Below are 11,896 nucleotides of genomic sequence, written 5' to 3'. Positions count from 1 at the left end.
GCCCTGAGGTAATGTCTGTGCCAAGACTTCTTCTATTTTGTACGTGGGTCACTGCCAAAGCATAGCTTGATGAGTGCCGTGTAGGTCCGCACCCGGGATCCCAACCCATGAACCTAGGCTGCTGAAGCAGAGCATGCTGAACTTAACCAGCATGCCTCTGGGCCAGCCTCACTTTCTTTTTAAAGTAACTTTTTTTACTATATAACTCAGATATTCATTATAGAACATTTAGAAAATACAGATAGGCAAAAATAGTGAAATTTTAAAACTTAATCATCTCACTCCTTCAAGATAACCAGTTAATAACTTGTTTTATTTTCCTTTCAGATCTATACACATACATGCATATGCACACATACACACACACACACACACACACACACACTCAGTATTACATTGTACAAATAGCCTATTTTTTCCATTTAATATCCCAATAAATATTTACCTACAACATTATTTCAATAACTGATTTGCATCCCTTTGTATGGCATTCTATTATTTAATTAATTCATCCCATATTCTTTGGCTTTTTTAAAGCTACAGTAAACATCCTTGGAACTAATTAACCGCTCCAGAGATCTCTCAAATTCTGAAGCAGTGTTTTTCTAAAATGCTTACTTCGGCACGTTGACATGCAGTATTAGAGAAGGCATAAAAATGGTTAAAGACCTGCATGCCACCATGCTCTAAATAACTTAGAGGGTGACCAAAATAAATCAGATAGCTAGAAACTAAACTTTAATAATAAAGGACAACATAATCCACAAAAATGGTACCTCTTCATGTATTCACTACCAAGTAGGGGTGAGTGAGGAGGCATTGTGGTGTTGCAAGAAGGAAACTGCTCTTCGAGGGCTGACGTGAGAAAACTAGTGGCTCACACAGCCCACAATCAGCACCATCATGCTCCCTTAACACTCAAGGTGCCCTTCTTGCATTCATTTTTCCCTTGTATGTTGACCTTCATTAGAGAATAAAAATTATAGAGAGGTGAGGAATTGCATGTGATTTGTCCCGGGTTCCCTGACCCACAGTCTCCAACCTACCCCCATTCATCAGGCTGGCTGCAGTGTGGCATTAATAAAGAAAGGGTGAGGGCTGATGAAGACCATACGGAAGATTTGGGCACAGTCTCTGGGAGATTGGTGTGGGCTGGCCTGAGCACAAGTCAGCAGACGCACATTACTTTTGTTGCCTGAGACTAGAGTAACCCGGTCAGTTCCTATGCCATTCATCAGTTGTCAAAATCAGGAGCATGATAACTTCCTTAAGTGACACGCACTGTAGCCCAAGCACCACAAAGCTTCCTTTTGCATGTTTGGCAATGATAATTTACTACTAGTAATGTAAATCATGGAGAGTTGCAATGCTTTTGCAAAATGTCCCCAAATTTCTTATACTAAGCATTTGACCCCAAAGCTCCCAATTCAATTTCTCATCCCAATTTAAATGAATATGTTTATGAAAAATGGCCTCTTCCCCATGAGCTTGTTCTGGATACTCTGGAGCAATTTTGGTTTTCTACTACAGCCTCTCTCTTCCATAAAGTGCCTTGCTAAATGACTCTGTTTTAGATGCCTGATTCTGGCTGCTGGTGAGACTGACCAAGGGATGCGGCCATCCGCTCCATCTCTTCTACAGGCCTGGACCATGGCCCTCCTCCTCCACTCAACCTTCTTTGATATGGAGTCTGCACTCTATGCCCAGCACAGGGCCGGCCCCAGGGAGGGGACCTCCTTCCAGAGCACTCTTTCTCACAGTCCCTGATGTCTGTGTTCTGAGATAAAGCAAGCCTTGTGCTCCATCCCCTGTGCCAAGCACCTGCTTATCAGTAGGCAAGGCAAACATCGTTGGAATGTTTCACAGTACGCTTAACCAAATTCCAATGCTATCCCAATCACCTGGCCAAGTGTTTTGAGCACTCACCAGTCCTGGCATTGACAAGCCCTTGAAGGAGGTCAACAACTTCAATGAGGAGAATTATCAGCTTGTCCTTTGCATTGAACATATCAGGTTGACCTGCAAGAATAAAGGACCACAAGGGCTGTATCTTGTTTGTTTTGTTCTCTAATGCATCCCCTTGTACCCCTGGAATGCTACCAGAGCAGGCCTCAAAAGAGTGCCAGGGACATAGCTGATACTCAAGAAATGATTTTTTTAAGTTGAGATAAAATTTCCTTACAGTGAACAACCTGTTCTTGAACTTTGTATAAATGGAATCATTTAATATATGTACTCTTTTGCATGTGCCAGATTTTTAAAGTCAACATGTTTGGAAATTTATCCATGTTATTGCAGGTATTAGTAGCTTGTTCCTTTTTATTGCTGTGTAGTATTCCATGCATGAATACAGGCATACTTCAGAGATACTGCGGGTTTGGTTCCAGATCAGCTGCAATAAAGCGAATATCACAGTAAAGTGAGTTACATGAATCTTCTCGTTTCCTAGTGCTTATAAAAGCTATATTCACACTATACATAGTCTATTAAGTGTGCAATAGCATTGTCTAAAAGAACAATGTACATATCTTAATTAAAAATTACTTATTACTAAAAAACGCTAACCATCATCTGAGCCTTCAGTGAGCGGTAATCTTTTTGCTGGTGGAGGGTCCTTCTTCGATGTTCATGGCTGCTGACTGCTCAGGGTGGTGGTTGCTGAAGGTTCGCGTGGCTGTAGCAACTTCTTAAAACAAGACAACAATCAAGCTTGAGACATCAATTGACTCTTCCTTTCATGAAGATTTCTCTGTAGTGTGAGATGCTGTTTGATAGCATTTTACGCTCTTTAGAACTTTTTTCAAAATCGGAGTCAGTCCTCTCAAACCCTGCTGCTACTTTATCAACTATGTTCATGTCATATTCTAAGTCCTCTGTTGTCATTTCCACAGTCTGCACAGCAGCTTCACGAGGAGTGGTTTCCATCACAAGGACACACTTTCTTTGCTCATCCACGGGGAGCCACTCCTCATCTGTTCAAGTTTTCTCATGAGATGGCAGCAATTCAGTCCCATCTTCAGCTCTACTTCTGATTCTAATTCTCACTATTTCCATCACATCTGCAGTTACTTCCTCCACTGAGGTCTGGAACCCCTCAAAGTCATCCCTGAGGGTTGGAATCAACTTCTTCCAAACTCCTGTTAACATTGATATTTTGACCTCTTCCCATAAATCACAAGTGTGCTTAATGGTGTCTAGAATGGAGAATCTTTTCCAGAAAGTTTTCAATTTACTTTGCCCGGATCCATCAGAGGAATCACTCACTATCTATGGCAGCTATAGCCTTATGAAATGTATTTCTTAAATAATAAGACCGGAAAGTCGAAATTACTCCTTGAGCCATGGGCTGCAGAATAGATGTGTTAGCAGGCATGAAAGCAACATTGATCTCATTGTGCATCTCCATCAGAGCTCTTGGGTGACCAGGTGCATTGTCCATAAGCAGCGATATTTTGAAAGGGATTTTTTTTCTGAGCAATAGGTCTCAACAGGGGGCTTAGAATATTCAGTAAACCGTGTTGTAAAGTGGTATGCTGTCATCCAGGCTTTGTTGGGCCATTTATATAGCCCAGGTGGAATAGATTTAGCATAATTCTTAAGGGCCCTAGGATTTCCGGAACGGTAAGTGAGCATTAGCTTCAACTCAAAGTCACCAGCTGTATCAGCCCCTAACAAGAGAGTCAGCCCATACCTTGAAGCTTTGAAGCCAGGCATTGACTTCTCCTCTCTAGCTATGAAAGTCCTGGATGGCAGCCTTCCAATAGAAGGCTGTTTCGTCGACATTGAAAATCTGTTGTTTAATGTAGCCCCTTCGTTAATTATCTTAGCTAGATCTTCTGGCTAACTTGTGCAGCTTCTACATGAGCACTTGCTGCTTCACCTTGCACTTTTATGTTATAGAGATTGCTTCTTTCCTTAAACCTCATGAACCAAACTCCTCTAGCTTCAGACTTTTCTTCTGCAGCTTCCTCCCCTCTCTCAGCCTTCAGAGAATTGAAGAGAGTTGGGGCCTTGCTATGGATTAGACTTTGGCTTAAGGGAATATTGTGGCTGGCCTGACCTTCCATCCAAACCATTACAACTTTCCCCATATCAGCAACAAGGCTGTTTCACTCTCTTATCATTCTTGTGTTCACTGGTTAGCACTTTTAATTTCTTTCAGGAACTTTTTCTTTGTATTCAAAACTTGGCTCACTTTTGGGACAAAAGGCCTAGCTTTTGACCCACCTGAGCTTTCAACATGCCTTCCTCACTAAGCTTAATCATTTCTAGCTTTTGATTTAAAGTGAGAGATGTGCGACTCTTCCTTTCATTTGAACAATTAGAGGCCATTGTAGAGTTATTAATTGGCCTAATTTCAATATTGTTGTGTCTCAGGAATAGGGAGGCCCAAGGAGAGGGAGAGACGGGGAACAGCCAGTCAGTGAAGCAGTCAGAATACAACATTTATCAATGGTTTTGATTTATGGTGTCCCAAAACGATTACAACAGTAACATCAAAGATCACTGATCTCAGATTGCCATAACAAATATAATAATAATGAAAAAGTTTGAAATACTACAAGAATACCAAAATGTCACACAGAGGCACAAAGTGAACAAATGCCATTGGAAAAATGGCGCTGATAGACTTGCTCAATGCAGGCTTGCCAAAAACCTTCAATTTATAAGAAAAGCAACCTTGCTTGCTCACCGCAAACCTTCGACTGTAAAAAATGCAATATCTGTGAAGCAATAAAATGAGGTATGCCTGTATCCACCATTTGTTTATCCATTCTCTTGTTGATGGATATTTGGCTTTTTCCAGTTTGGGGCTACTATGAGCAAAGCTTCCAAAAACTTTCTTGTACAATTCTTTTAGTGGATGGATGTTTTTATTTCTCTTGGATAAATACTCAGGAGTAAATTTGCTGGATCACAGGGTAGGGGTAACTTTACGGGATTCTGCCAAACTAGCAATAAATATTTATGGAGCTCTTTGAAATGCATCCAGATAAGCTGTTCTTTCAATTTGAAATATCCTCTCCCTTTCTCCATCAATTACAGTAAAATTCACTTTTCAGGATTTTGCTACCTAAAGACTTCCCTGACTGTCACAATATGTATTCAACAAGTTTAATGTTAACAGATATTTATTTCACATCTACTAGGTTCCTCATATTTTATTATTTTCTGAGGCTATAGAGATGAAAACCAGTCCTGTCCCCAGGAAGCTCACAGCCTAGTAGAGAAGACAGGCAGCTGTAGTGGAGGACAGGAGGTGTGCACAGGGTGCTGAGGGGCTGCAGAGAGGAGAGCCATAACTGCCTTCCAGGGCTTCATAGGACTGGCCGTCCCAGCTGAATCTAATAGCTGGGGAGGAGGAAGAGGAGCACATTCTAGGCAGAGGAAACTGCAGATGCAGAGAGGGGAAAGCCAGCACTCTTCCTCTGGGGACAAATGAGTCCCTGTGGCTGGAGCAGTGGGTGCGAGTGTGGGTCAACGGAGGCATCAAGGAGACAAAGGGGGCTGGGAACAGCCAAGAAGACCTGGATCACAGAAGGCTTTGAATGCCATGTTAAGGCATCTGGACACTACCTTGAAATCAGTGGAGACTCACCCAATGGTCTTAAGCAGGGGGTCACACAGTCAGAATGAACTGCCCCTCCTACTTTTCTACAGCAATTGGCTTGACCTTGATCACACCACTTGTTTCAATTTGCCTCTTGCTGCTGTGGTTTGCACGTGTGCCTCCCCTCCACCCTCTCCATCTGGCCTGCAAGGTAAGCCTCGTGAACGTCTTCCGGATCTCTGTGATCCCAAGGTGCCTGTCACAGGCATGTATACAGTAGGCACAAGTGCTTTGTGGGTATTTGATGCATAGGACTGAACCACGAATTCCTTGAGATTATCATCCTCCTCAAGGCTGCTAGGCTGAGATTTAAGGAGGATGTTAGTTTTCACTGGGGCATAGGTCCTATTGAAATGGGTGTGAGAGAAAAGTTCTGAACTCTAAGATCGAAGAAAGGGGGAAAAAATCACACAAAACTAAGAGCTCTCAGTTGTTCTTATCATAACCTTATCTGCCTCCCATGCAGAATCCCACTGAGGTATTTTGGGGCTGTGCTACAGCAAAAACCTTGTTGCTTTTCTGAAGCTTTCTGGAATTTCTGTCTAGTGAACAGATGGTATTGTTTTCATATGAAGAGCAAAAGAATTTTATGTACTCAAACACTGAAAGCTTGAGAAAACACACAGAGCACGGGTAGTAATTATAATGGGGAAGGAACATGATATGTCAACAGAGAGTTAGACTCTGTACAAAGCAAGAGTCCAGTTGGCTCCTTGGCCAGTACTATGGACTCTTCAGGGGAGTGTCAAAGTGGAGGGTGTGTGTGCACTGATGTGGTGCTAAGGCAAGCAGGCACTGGGCCAGGCCAGGGGCTTATTTACAAGTATGACTGAATTGTTCTCTCTCTACATATGAAGTTCCTATTACATGCTTGGCCCTGAGAATTCAGAGATGAAAAGAGACAGTCCCTGCCCTTAGGGGATTTTCAGCATGGTAGTGGAGACAGACTCAAAAGAATCTGCACAAAAAAAATGAGAACAGAAAGTAGAGGCCTCTAACCCTGCCTGGAGGGATGAGGGGAGGCTCCTGGGGGAGGTGAGATCTCAGCTGAGTCTTCTGAGTTGACTGGGAGCTGGACAGGAGAGGTGATAATGAGATAAAGTAAGGGACAAGATTGAGGGCATTCTGGACAGAGAGGACAGTGTGAGCAAGGGCATGGAGGTCCCAGGAGTGAGGTGAATGCAGGAAAATCATACAAGCAGTTCAGCATGGCTGGATAGGGCAGGGAGGGGCAGAAAATGCAACTAGAGATGCAACCTGGGGATTAGACATATCCAAATACAGGGAAATATCTGAGCACATCCATATTACACCAGTTTATGCAAATTACTTGCAAAACAATGTGTACCCTATCAGTAAACCTCCTCATAAGGTTGAGTGCGTGGGCATATTTGCTAACAGAACCACACTGCCTAGATCAACAGGTTACACAAGGTGGAAGTAGTCATTTATTCCTTTAATCTAAACACATATAGAGAGCATGCGCTGAGTGCCAGGCGCTGGAAGCCCCTTGATGAATACTACATTGCTAACAAAATGGCCAGCACTTGGCACTCTGCTCAAGGTGAGGACTCCATAGACAGCTGCTGAATGAATAGATGAATGATCGATTTGGGCCCCTTCCCAAGGATCTCACAGTCTATTGGGAGAATCAGAGAGGTAAGAAGATGATTATGATATCAAATAATTACAATTAAGAAAGAGCAGATAATTCATCCCAAAAATGTCTGCAAAAGCCAGAAAAGTAAACTAAGTAAATGAAGAGAGCTTCAGGTGTGAGACAATAGGGACTAGTGGGGACCACAGTGGGTAGAGAGTATGTGCTCATTCTAAAGGAGACAGTTGCTACTCAACTCCAGGCAAATTAGGATCAAAAGAAGCTGGAAATTTGTGTTTTTATCAAGTGAAATGTTACTGTCTAAATCGGTTGCTCTCACATGCCCAGGGTTCTAGCTTGATGAGTCTGGTACCCACATGGAGGTGATTGCATAGAGAGAGAGACATTGGTTAGCAAGACATAAGGCCTGAAAACTGCCTTTCTGGACAGACATGGCATGGGACACACTGACCTGCATATTCAGAGGGGGACACCATAGCCTTCACAGCCAAGAGGGCAAACAGTGTCAGGCACTGCCAGCAGCGAGGACCCCCACCTCCCCATAGGCCATGGGGCTCGTGGGCACCTGGTGAGGGCCTGACTTTAGGTCACTCTCCAGCCTTCTTAGGCCAGGACAGGGCTCCTCTCCCCTAGAGAGGACCTGTGTGGCACTTGCTAATTCTCTGGCCACGGGGGTCTGTTTGGGACTGTTTGTTCTGCAGAAGGAAACAGAAGATTGCAGTGTGTCAGAATCCTGCTCCTCCTCCTGCACCGCTGCCTCCCCCACCACATAAAAGCTGCTGAACAAACAGAGAAATCAAAGATGATTATACCCTGCTAGAAACCCGCATGCTTCCGCCTGGCTGCTTCTCTTTGCCAAACTGTTATGTAAGCCACAGCCCCACTCAGGCCTGGACCCAAACAGAGATGCCATTGACAGCCTGTCCATGACCTGCTCATCACCCACAGCTTTCCTCAGGCTCTGTCTCACCTGGAGTGGACCTGCCCCGGCGAGGGGAGGGCCACAGTACAGGCTGACAAGCGGCTTTTACACTTGTCTTGGGATTTCCCTCTCTCCCTTCCCAGCCAACTCAGAGATAAGGGTGGGTCAGGATTAGGAGTTTAGTTTGGCCAGATTCCAAGTGACTCAGACATTTTATACTGGAAAACTCCATTTGGCAATCTGGGAGAGTTGAGTGTTTTTCACCCTCGAAAGTGAATAATCCTCTCTGGCTGTTTAGATACCAGAGCTGACCAAGGATCTCTTAAAGCCCAAGGTGACCTCCCAGCCAGAAAGGGCCCAACCACAGTGCTCTGATGACGATCACTTATTTCTATTTAGGGATCCTGGGCATGTCCCTCAGCCCTAAACCACCTCCACGGACTTATAAGAGCTTTTCCTTTGATGTGTCAGTGACTTGGGTAAATGAGCTGAATTCTCATTCTTTTAGAGAAAATTCTTTTAGAGAAAATCTCAGGGTTTTATTTTTTTCTTTCTACATCACAGGGTTAGGAACACTCAACTGCTTCTACAGCAAGTGCACTAGATGTTTTAAATGTTAATTCCAGCTTTTTGGCTTGGTTATAATGATATCTGAAATGAGGTCCCAGCTATTTAGTGTGGACAACATTCAGGAGTTTATATATTCGTATCTATTCAACACTGAGATTCCATTCCTCTGCCTTTCGTACATTTAACTGACCACATCCTAGTGTGAGAGGCTCAAATCTTAGGCAGAAGAGGCCTGAACTTTGGAGTCAGATGACCCCTGTGTTGGAGACAGAGCTTGATCCTTCCCGGGCCATGTGACCTTGTGCTACAGCCTAAACTCGCGAAGTCCCTGCGTCTACTGGTTCCCCTCAACTTTCATACATCACTTTAGAAAAGCTCAAGGCATCCAAGGGTACCATTCTGGCTTTGGAGAATGGCTGACTGTGTCTACCTCCCGCTTGTTCCATCATGGAAAGGGTGAGCAAGAGGGTTCAGGGCACAAAACCCTTGGTGGGTTGGTGAGATTGCCCTGGGAGCGAGGAAGTGGACTGGAATCTCAGGCTCAGGCCTCTCTCCTGGCCCTCATCTCTTTTCCTATTAACCCTGGAGGGAGCCCCTCACAAGCCAAGGGGCCAGGGCAGTTGTTTGACGATATCTCACTCTTAATGAGCTAGGAGCCAGATCTTGAAGTTGATGCTGATATCTCCTCCCAGGAAGATGGCTAGCAAATTCATATTCCTTGCACGAGCATTTTGAAAAAGCTCAAACCAAAGAAGGAATTGCCTTTTCTAGATCCCAATTCCACAGGACTGCTCAATAGTCCCTGAATGCTAGTAAGAGAAGGGATTTGTGGAGGTACCCCGTAAGCACCATGGCAGAGAGAGAACAAACTCTAAATAGCCTGAGAACTGTTTTTCACTAAGTTATGCATTATAACCACAATATGAAAGTAATAAATTGCCCTCCTATTGTCTGAATGTAAAGAGATAAACCAACCTCAGGTTCGAACCCCCTTCTTCTTCCTGCTCTGCTTCAAGATGACCTTTGGCCAGGAAGTGAAATGTGGGCCTGAATGCAGTAAAGCTTGGGTTCTTTCATATGGCCCAACTCTCCCCGTCCAGAGGGATAAAAGTCCCTGCTTCTGGAATCCAGTGGCCTCTGTGAGTGAGCTCATCCAGCCCCTGCTGGTTTTCTGGATAATAATTAAACTCATGTTGACCAGCCTTGTTACAAAATTATCTAAAAACAGAGAGTAGTGATGTGGTTGGGAGGGGGCCCTGGGGAACAAACCTTTTTGAGCATCTTCCTCCCTCTGCCCAGCTACTGGCTTCCTGCCTGGCTATCCAACCTCAGACATGAAATCTCCCTCCTCAGACCCATCATCAGATCTCCACCTGGAGAAAGGGGATGAGAGTAATATGAATTGAATAATCCTGACTAAGAGAATTGTTTCTTCATAAAACGAGCTCTCTTTAATCTGGCTGGAGCAGGGCAGAGAATAGGGAAAAGCAGCCAGCGAAAGCATCGAGGCTGCATGAACCATGGCCCCCAGATGGTTAAAACTAGGATGGGATGGTAAGCACCAGCGAACACTCTTATGTGTCTGAGAACTAATGGAGAAAAGCGACTGGCCGGTCGACCAGTTTGAATTCACGAGATCAGCCCTTCTGAAGCCTCCTCTTCAACCCCAGGCAATATGGCTGCAAAGCGACAGCTCTGAAGAGATGGACAGAGGGGCCTGAATCAAACACAGAGTTCAAATGGCCTCAATTCCAAAAGACATAGATAACAAAGTTAAAAAGTATGTGACACATAATTTTTGTCAATCTTGCTTTCTCTACAAAATAAAAAAAAAAAAGAGCAACAGGAATTGCTGACATATGTATCGTAGGATTTAGAGATACCCAAACACTGCAGTGTAGAATTTTGGAACTTCTGCACTAAACTTTAATCATTAATAACTACTGCTTGGTCTAATCTGGGCCATAATCTTATGTATAGTTAATCAATTGTTTCCGGAAGTTTCTAAGAATAAAAAATCTTCTGGAATATGTATTTGGCTTTGGAGAATGAGGTTCTGTTTCCTTTTTTAATAAACTTTATTTTTTAAAACAGTTCTAGATTTGCAGAAAAATTTCAAAGAGAGTATAGAGTTCTCATGTACCTCTCAATCAATTTCCACTATGGATAACAACTTACATGAATATGGTACCTTTGTTACAATTAATGAACCAATATTGATACACTATTATTAACTAAAGTCCACACTTTAGAGAATGGGAGTTTTACAGAAAATTGGCATTAAATTGTCAACTTAGAAAATTTAGAGAATTGGCATTAAAATTCCTCAGAGGTATCTAAACTCAGGCCTTCACATGACAGAGAGAAGTTCTTTGCTGATGTCTCCCCCATCACCTCTGGAGAGGAGACATTTCCTGGTCATTCGCTGCTTTGCTGTCTACTTTCTGCAAAGGAAAAAATGTCTTCTGGTTTAAGAACTTGGCTATCCGCTGTGAAGCAACCCCCATACATCTAGTTTTAAGTTATTATCCTCAAAACTATTTGAAAATAGCAGCCGAGTGAGCTGACAAAACATGGGGATTTTGGACTCAAAAGCTTGAATCCCAGTTCTGCCAATTATAAGCTATTACTTTATCATGACTCTTTTTCCTCATCCGTAAAATGGAAACAATAACAGTATTTTCCTCATTGATTTGCTGTGAAGATTGAATAAAAATATTTCAAAAGCACTTAGCACAGTGCCAGGCAGATAACAATAGTCCGTAAAGGTAACTGGCATTAAGCTTAAAAGGGGAGGCCCTTTTGAAAAGCAACTGTGGTCAACAGACTAGTCAATGAGTAATTGAGATCAATTTAATGAAAAATAGCTTTTTAAGCAAAGATCACTTTCAAAGGTCAGTAGGGAGAAGATAAATAGTTATAGAAGCAGAAACTTAATTACTTGAAAAATTCTTTTAAAATTGGAAAGAAAAAGATAAAGGGATTGCCGATGTGAAAATGTGAGGAATTACCCCTGGGTTTTCTCTGCTTTACCATTCCGCTTGAATGATTAAAACATCAGTAAATGTTTAGAGCAGTAAAGATCTCTTTTAAAGGTATTGTTTAGGGAGAAACGATGTCTCAGGGCTAATTAGGAATATTATGGAGAGCTGGCCCCTATCTCCATCTCTGGTTC

General features: G+C 43.1%; 1 long non-coding RNA gene across 6 annotated transcripts in view; it reads right to left on the bottom strand.

The window, feature by feature from the left end:
* The window catches only part of LOC103551854 (uncharacterized), a 65,512-nt gene that overhangs the window by 40,941 nt on the left and 12,675 nt on the right, over window positions 1–11,896 (bottom strand). For 3 of the 6 annotated variants that reach the window (XR_011531940.1, XR_011531941.1, XR_011531939.1), the window contains exon 2: window positions 1,927–2,019. This is a non-coding gene — a long non-coding RNA (uncharacterized lncRNA). Of the gene's footprint in view, window positions 1–1,926; window positions 2,020–9,696; window positions 9,902–11,896 lie in introns of those variants that run through there. The other 3 variants (XR_011531936.1, XR_545104.2, XR_011531942.1) reach the window with 3 other exon arrangements.

This window comes from Equus przewalskii, chromosome 23, assembly GCF_037783145.1.
Source record: "Equus przewalskii isolate Varuska chromosome 23, EquPr2, whole genome shotgun sequence".
NCBI lineage: Eukaryota > Metazoa > Chordata > Mammalia > Perissodactyla > Equidae > Equus > Equus przewalskii.
The sequence above is the reverse complement of the archived record's forward strand: the minus strand, read 5'-3'. Positions and strand labels throughout refer to the sequence as shown.